The sequence below is a fragment of the Laetiporus sulphureus genome (assembly GCF_001632365.1).
Source record: "Laetiporus sulphureus 93-53 unplaced genomic scaffold LAESUscaffold_14, whole genome shotgun sequence".
Classification (NCBI taxonomy): Eukaryota; Fungi; Basidiomycota; class Agaricomycetes; order Polyporales; family Laetiporaceae; genus Laetiporus; species Laetiporus sulphureus.
This window is the reverse complement of record NW_024468523.1, coordinates 674,535-683,037: the sequence shown is the minus strand read 5'-3', so window position 1 is coordinate 683,037 and position 8,503 is coordinate 674,535.

The following is an 8,503-nucleotide window of genomic DNA, read 5'->3' as shown; positions in this document are numbered from 1 at the left end:
TCCGTAGTGAACTTGATCGGAGAACGTCCTGAAAAGTTCGACCTCGTACTGTTCAACGCCTTCTTCCTTGCCCGCGAAGCGAACGCTGAGGATGCACGCCCAGTTGGGTGTTGGGTGCCAGTCATGCATGCCTGGGATGGGTGGCGGATAGAGCAAAGCGACCCATTGACTGAAGACACGATGAGGCGAATCTTCCGAGTAGAGGTGCCAGGCGACCTTCTGATTGTCCCAAGTGAAGACGAAGGCATGAAAGGTGGCGAAGTCGCCCGTGCCCGTACGATGGATGTAGAGTCGATGACCATCGCATTCCATAAGGAATGTTAGTGGCGTGGCGATGAAAACATCGTAGGGTGATGCTACGTCCGGGGCGATGAGCGATACCTGTCCTGCCGCTGGGTTGCTCGAAGACTTGACCGTTCGAGCGTACCTTATCTGCTCCTTGATGATGTCAGCCGGTGCAGGTTGCGATCCATCCTCGGGTGTGGTGTTGTAGGGGTAGGTGGCGCCAGGACGGTGGGGGTAGTCGTGTTGTTCATCGTCGGCACTCCGTGCCTGTTCATCGTCTTCACCCCAAGGTCTCCCCGTCGTCCAAGATCCTCCCGTCGTCCAACGACCTGTCTCATCTTCATCATCTCCCCAACGTGCACTCCTCCATGACTCGGCCAGGGCTTCATCGCTAATGTTGTTCAGGAGCGGGATGTCATCTCCGTCACTGTCGATGAGGAGCCCTGGCTCTGATGCGCTACGAACGACGGTGGTGGTGACACGGATGTTAAGCGACATTGGTGAAGGTGGTATAGCGGGGCGATTCTCTTTATCCCAAGGGTAGATTTCCTCGTAGAGTTCCCACTCGAGTAGGAGGAGGTGATGGTCTAGTAGGGGGAAAGGAGGGCCGCTACTTATACCTTCGAGCAGCCGTTCTTCTTCTTCGTACCAATCCATGATGTGGATATTTGCCATTCCCGTACGTTCCTCCACTGGTATTGTCATTGTTCTTGATACGGTACCGTGTACGACACTGAATGCATCCAGAGCGAATGAGAGTGCTGCCGGTAAGATATCAAAGTGTAGCGGATGATCTAGAGTGTACGATGGTGGGAGGATTCCCACTGGAAGGCCGGCGTAGACGGCTGTTAGGATAGTCCGGCGTCGATCTGGCTCTAGCCGGGGCAGGTGGAGTTCCTCCGTTAGGTACATTGGGTAGTTCATTCTCATGAACGTTCCCCATGTTCCGTCTAGGTCGATATCGACGTCGTCCTCTAGCGTTACCTTCGGCTTGTCCGTTTGGAATGGAAACGGGTAAGGAATTCTGATTAGCCCGCTGGGGTGCGGGGTTAGATATGGCTGTCGTCGAGTTGACCTGAAGCCTTCCAGGAGGTGGACTTCGTGAACGTCGTCCGCTCTCTCGATGAGATCGTTCATCATGACTTGGATGGGTCGTGTTGAACTCGACGTTGGTATGGTCGAAGTCGGCAAGATCCTCGATGGCAAATCCGGCCCCCCTGATAGCGAGATAGACTCCGAGCTGTTGGAAGACCTGGTAACGATGATCGTGGGAGGAGTGGGATTCGACGTCTTCGAGAACTTCGATAAGATGCGCGAAAGTGGTGATAGCAGATTCGAGAAACTCGGGATGTTGCACGGGCATTGGGGCATGGACTGAGGGTTCAGGCCAAGTTGTGCTCCCTTTTATACTCGTCCAGCAACTCTCCTGCATTGCCCATTTCTGTCTCTTTTACCCACGACCTTTCACTGAGTGGATATCCAGCCCATTTTACCAGATATTCGTTCTTGCTGCGCCGTAGTCGATGTCCAATTATAGACTCGATTTCAAATTCTTCCTCTCCTTCGATAAGATCCGGAGGCGGTGTGGAATAACTTTCCCCATGTGTATTGGTCTGCCGATACGGCATGAGCAATGCAGCATGGAACACCGGATGGATCTTCCATGTCGCAGGAAGGTCTAACTTGAACGAGAGTGGTCCCAGAACCTCCTTGATCCTGAAGGGTCCTTCTCGCTTCGGCGCTAGCTTGTTCGATTTGTAAGGTCTTTTCAAATTGGTGGCTTCCAGCCAGACCTTGTCTCCTTTCTTGAACGTCGGAGATCCTCCTTTGATCCTGGCAGACACACGGGCCTTTGCCTTGATGATTCCTTCTGTGGCCTCCTTGCGGACCATGCTGAGAAGCTTGAGTCTCGCATCCACGTCGGGGATCTCATCCTGAGGAAACAGTTCTGGCATTCCTCGGGGCTCGTAGCCATACCATATTTCGAATGGTGACTTCTTCATCACTGAATGAGTGTGAAGATTGTGTGCGAACTCTGCTTCGGATAGGAATTGATTCCATCGATGCGGTTGCTCTGCACAGTACATTCGAAGATATGTCTCCAATTCTTGATTCATTCGCTCTGTTTCACCATCCGTCTGCGGATGATAAGCTGTGCTCATAGCCGACTTGATCTTGAGGGCAGTGCACAGTGCTTGGAATACTTTTGATGCGAATTGTGTTCCACGGTCAGAGATGATCTTGTCGGGTAACCCGAAGCGTTTCCAAACTTGTCGTCTGAATAGCTCGGCGGTTTCCGAAGCAGTGATCGTCTTCTTGCAGGGACATAGAATTACCCCCTTACTAAGCCCATGGTCTACCACGACCATTATTGAATCGAAGCCTTCACTTTTCGGTAGATCTGTAATAAAATCCACGCTAACTTGCTTGAAAGGTAGCGCATTGGGCGAAGGGCCTATGGGCTGTAGTGGAACTTTGACCTTGTTTCGAACAGCTTTGGATTGCTGACAGGTGGCACATCCATTGACGTAGCTTTGAATGAAGCGATACATTCCTGGCCACCAGAAATCTTTGCGCACTAGTTGGTGCGTAACCCAAATTCCTGGATGACCATGGGGAGTGGCTTCATGGTATCGTCGAACGATTTCCTTCTTCAAGGCGCTATTGTTTGGGACCTATACGCGTCCATGGATGGTGATTAAACCGTTGTCAGCGTCCTTGATGTCATCTTTTGTCATTCCCCATGGAACTGGAAGTTCTTCCATTAAGCCGTCCTTGTACGCAAGTACCGATGGATCTTTTGTTAGTGCTTGTCGGATTTGTTCCGCCATATCTGTATCGATAGCACCAATAAAGAGATCGTCGGGTAGCAGGATTGCAGGTGACTTGTTATCCTGGCGATTGTCTAATTCGGACAACCGTGAAAGCGCGTCCGCTTGCACCATTTGTCGTCTGGGAGTATGGACAATCTTGTAATTGAACATAGACAAGAAGAGTTGCCATCTTCGCTGTCTTGGATTCAAGTCCTGCGGTTGCCTAAAGTACGTCAGATTCTTGTGATCTGTGCATATGAGGAATGGCTCTTTTGTTCCGTCGAGATAGTGTCTCCATTCTTTGAGTGCACGAATGATTCCTAGGAGCTCCTTATCGTAGATTTGATAATTTCGTTCCGGATCAGAGAGCGACTTGGAATAATATGCGCAAGCATGGAGGTCACCATTATCGTCCTTTTGCATGAGGACTGCTCCAGTAGTGAAGTCCGATGCATCAGTTTCGATGACAAAAGGTTTGTCTTTGTCGGGCATAACCAGTATTGGTGCCTTGCCGAACTCATTTTTGAGATGATCGAAAGCGGCTTGTTCTTTGCTTGTCCAATACAACACATTCCCGCCCTTGGTCTTGGTAAGATCAATTAAGGGTCTTGCAACTTCAGAGTAGTTCCGGATGAACTTTCGATAGAAGTTGGCGAATCCTAGAAATGCTCGCACTCCTTTTACTCCAGTCGGAGCTTCCCATTTGATGATCCCATTGACTTTTGCTGGGTCCATCTGAAGTCGTCCTGGGAGGAGAACTAGTCCTAGGAAGTCAGTGCGCGTAGTCTTGAACACGCATTTCTCCAGCTTGAGATAGAGGTCATTATCGACCATTTTCCTAATGACTCGTTCAAGCTTCTTTTCCAACTCTTTTTCGCTTTCGGCAAGGATGAGGATGTCATCCAAATAGCATAGTAGCCATCCTTCGGCAATTTCTTCTGCGAATATTTCATTCATCATTCGCTGAAAGGTTGCCGGTGCATTGCACATTCCGAAGAACATGACTGTGGGTTCGAACAATCCTCGCTTTGTGATGAAGGCTGCCTTCCATTCGTCTCCTTGGCGGATTCGGACATTGGTATATGCTCCTCGGATGTCAAGCTTCGCGAAATACTTGGCATGGCGGAGTCGATCCATTAGGTCCGATATGAGTGGGAGTGGGTAGGCGTCCTTAATCGTTCCTTCGTTCGCATAGCGGTAGTCCTGGCATGGACGTAGCCCGCCGTCTTTCTTTCCTACAAAGAAGAAAGGTGATGCCATTGCGGATTGCGAAGGACGAATATATCCTTTCACAAGGTTTTCGTCGATAAAGGCATTCATCGCTTCTTCTTCCGGCTTTGATAGGTTATAGACCTTTCCTCGTTTAGGAACAAAGTCCGGCCTGAAGTCTATGTTGTGATCGTAAGATCTATGTGGTGGTAACCGTTCCGATGCCTTTTCTTCGAAAATCTGCTTGTGTTTGAGCAGATACGATGGTATCATTACTTTCTTCTTGGAGTTCTTCTTCTCCTCAAGTGCTTTCTTTTGTGCGAGTTCCTGCGCTTTATTTGATGCCTTCCATAAGATTCCATCTTGCTTTCTTGTTTGATGGGGATCTTTCTTGGCATTCGTTCGTCGTAGTGCAAGATACCGCATCCTTCTTTCTCCAGCCGAGCGATATTCTTTTTCTTCGAGCGTAACTTCTTGGAATATGCCAGTATCGGGTTGATAGGCGAAAATAGCTTCTTTTTCTCCTATTTCCTGATCCTCCAAGTATGGTGCGCCTTTTATATATGCAAGCAAGAGGTCCGAATCAACGGTTCCTACTTTGTCTGGTACAGGATCGACATCAGACCAGTCGATCCTTCTCAAGGTTCGCTTGGCTTTGGCTTTCTCCTTCTTGGTGATTGGAAGACGAACAGCATCTTTATCTTTGAAAGGCCAAGGTTCTTCGTCTGGTACGTCTTCTACATATTGATGGACCTTGACTTCACCTGTTTGCCAATTGATAATGGGGTTGTAATCATGAAGCCACGTATTGCCAATGATCACATCTTCCTTTCCTAAGTCGATGACAAGGAAGTCATCATTCCATTCGTACGTTCCTGCACGAACAGTTCCTTTGAATCGTTGGTTTGTAAAGTTGATAGGACTTCCATCGACACTACGAATCTTGACTTCCTTCTGTGATTTGAGCAGATGGAGTCCTGCTTTCTTTGCAAACGATTCATTGATGAACATTCCTTTTGCTCCAGAATCGACTAAGGCTCTTGCTGGGATACTTCGAGTTCTTGTACCATCGTAATCTTGGAAGACGATATTGAGGTATATTTCGCTTCCTCATTTGATATCGCCTCGTATGATTACTTCCTCAGGGACCGTTTCTTTATCTGGGTGCCACGAGATCCCAACGCGCACCCAATTCCAAAACCCTCTGGATCATCTTTTTCCATGGGTGGTGGATATCGGCGTGCATATTCGTATCTGTCTGGATTGTCTCCGAATTCCAGAAGATCGTCGAGATGAGGCATCGTCATATTGCGTTTCTTAATACGGTCTCCTCGCATTTTGAGTGCATCTTCCCGTCGTATTCTGGCGAGTTCTTCTTTGGGGATGAATCTTCGAACCACATATTCTTCTTCTGAGTCGCTGGATTCATCCTTGGTTCGCCTAATTTTGCGAACTGTTTTGGTTTTAACAGGGCGAGCTCTTCGCACCCTGTGAACAACCATTTCTTGTTCGGATACTTCTTCAGATTCCGACGATTCAGATTCTGATTCTTCCGATGATGAGGATTCTGATTCTTCCTGTTCCGACTCCTCCGAGTTATCCTCAGAGTCACTTTCTTCGACCCTCTTTACTCGTCGTCGTTTCTTCTCCGTTCCCTTGGAGTAAGATTTAGTCGGCTTGGAAGTCTTTCTTCGTCTGCCAGATCCGGAGTATTTCTTCGTCCTGGAATTGGACGTCTTGGTCTTGGCATATGAAGTTGTCTTTCCTGAGCGATCTGGTGCCGGATCATATTCTGCATTTGGACATTGTGCGGCGACATGTCCTGGCTTTCCGCAGTTGTAGCAGAGTCCATCCACAGAACGTTTCTTATGGGTTTCTGGGGAGATCCGGTCAATGTCCATTGCGTCAGGGTCCTTCTCTGCCCTTCTTCTGCTTCCTGAAGAGCCTGAGATGAACTTGAAGATATTTGTCTTTCCGCTATGAATGTCCTGGAGATCCGTGACCTTCCTTGCGGCCTTGCATGCTGCTGCATAGGTTGTTGGCGGATTTTCTGTGATGAAGACTTTTTCTGCAAGTTTCTCATTGAGGCCTCGCTTGAAGTGGATGAGCTTGGCATATTCGTCGTCGATTTCGGCATATCGGTAGAGGATATCGAGATTTCCGATATACTCGTCGACGGTTTGTTTGTCCTGCTTGTACTTTCCTTCGAGAAGTACTTGCCAGGCTTGGTCCTTGGTTGCGACACCTCCATACTTTTCGGTAAGCGTCGTCTTGAAATCCTGGTACGTCCCAAGATTGCTGTGTTTTGCCATTTGGTTGGCTTCCCATGACTCAGCCCACTTTCCTGCTGTAGATGAGGAGTCGATTTGGGAGAGGACGAAAGCAATTTTGCTGAAGTCGTCATTGTAGACTCCTGCATTTGCCTGTAGGTATCGTTCCACATTTCGGAGGAACGATGCATATTCTCGTTTATCTCCCCTAAACTCCTTGATTTTTCCCATCTTCTTTTCTCGTGCCACTGGCTGCTTGGGGATTGCTCCCTGATATTGTGCATAGAGTGCCAAGGCTTGTTGGTACTCGTTCCAGACAGCATCGGTACAAGTTCCGGGATGGACTGGTGGTCCGAGAGCCGGGTCATATCGTGCGTGTGTGGCCATACTTCCTGAGAACTGGAAGCTACCGGTTGGTCTTGATCCGGTTGAAACCGAACGTGTGATTCCAGGCGCGTTGGGTAGATGGGGTGGCTGGTCCCTTCTGAGATGTGTGATTCCTGGATAATCTGGTCGAGTAGTACTGTCCGAGATAGATCTTTCGAGTGGGACTGCTCTTGTTCCGAGAGGATTAACGGGCTGTAATCCACCGGTTTCCTGTGAACGCCCTTCCTGTCATTCAACTTGGATTGATTCTCCTCGTGGAAGTTGTGTTGCTTCGTCAAAGAGTCGCAGAGATTCTTCGTCAAAGTTTTCCCTTCCGCGAAGAACTTGTCTTATTTCTTCGATTTCACCTTCGAGCTGCTCTAGCCATGGGTGATCTGTTGGTTCGTAGGCTTGTCCTAGCCTAAATTGAAGTCGAAGTTGAACCGCTTCTGTCGACTTTTTGTCGTAGAGGTCTGTTAGTTCCTCTGTGGTGGCGTCACTGAGCGTAAATGGTGGTACTTCTTCATCAGAAGTCACCGGTCGTGTTTCTGGGGTGTCTTCCTCAGAGACTGGATCGTGTTCTCGGAAAGTAGTCGTTTTGAATCTTGTCTTGTCCTAAGATTCCTTGATTGCCTTCCCTGGGAAGGGCTTTAGCACGTCTTCAACGTGTGCCTCAGATGAGGGCTTCTCTTCTGGATTACCACACGGATAATCGCTAGTGCTTGAGTTCGTTCCTGTAACAAAAACTCCGCACTCCTGCCTTTTGATCTTTGGTGGCCCTTAACCAATTGCGTACGTCTTTTGCCTGGTAACGTCAACCAGTCGGAGTCCTAGCCTCTTTTCTGGCCTTGGTGGTTCCTGTGCTCGCTTTTTAAAGTGCCCAGCTAGTCACTTCGAACTCCTGCCTACTCCCGTTTGAGCGCTTGGTCGTTCTGGCTGTTGATTTCCTCTGCTTGGTGCCTATAACCAATCGTCCTTCCTATTTGCGTTTTCTTGATTGAAAACCGGCCTCGGCAAGGTTTGGGTGCCTTCTTTCGGTGGCCCTTAACCGGCGTCTTCTGTATACCCAGCGCCTCCGGTGAGGATGGGGCTCAAGTCGACACTGCCTTCAGCAGGTACCTTGCCGCAACAAGTACCCAGGTTCCGCTTCTTCGAGAGTCTCCTGTCTGGCGAAGTACCACCGCAACGGATACTTCAGAGTGGTTCTCCCTGTTTTTCCCTCCTCGGGCGAAGTACTGCCGCAACAGCTACTTCGGAGTGGTTCTCCCTGTTTTTCCAAGTGGTGCAGAGGCCGCAACGTGCACCGAGTTTCCCTAGAATTGGATACCCCTGTTTGAGGACTTGATGGAGTTGGTTTCTTCTGTAGCGTCCAAGTAGACCCCACTTCTTGTAAGTGGTTCTAAACCTAAACAGGTTGACCTATAGAAAAACCTCTTCCAAATGTTATGAAGCGTTCCCTGCTAGAACGTTCAGAACCACGTGTGCTTTCTCACATGTACTAGTCCACAACGTGGACAGAGACTCAGATACCAAATATACCTGACGTCTCCAATAGTCAGG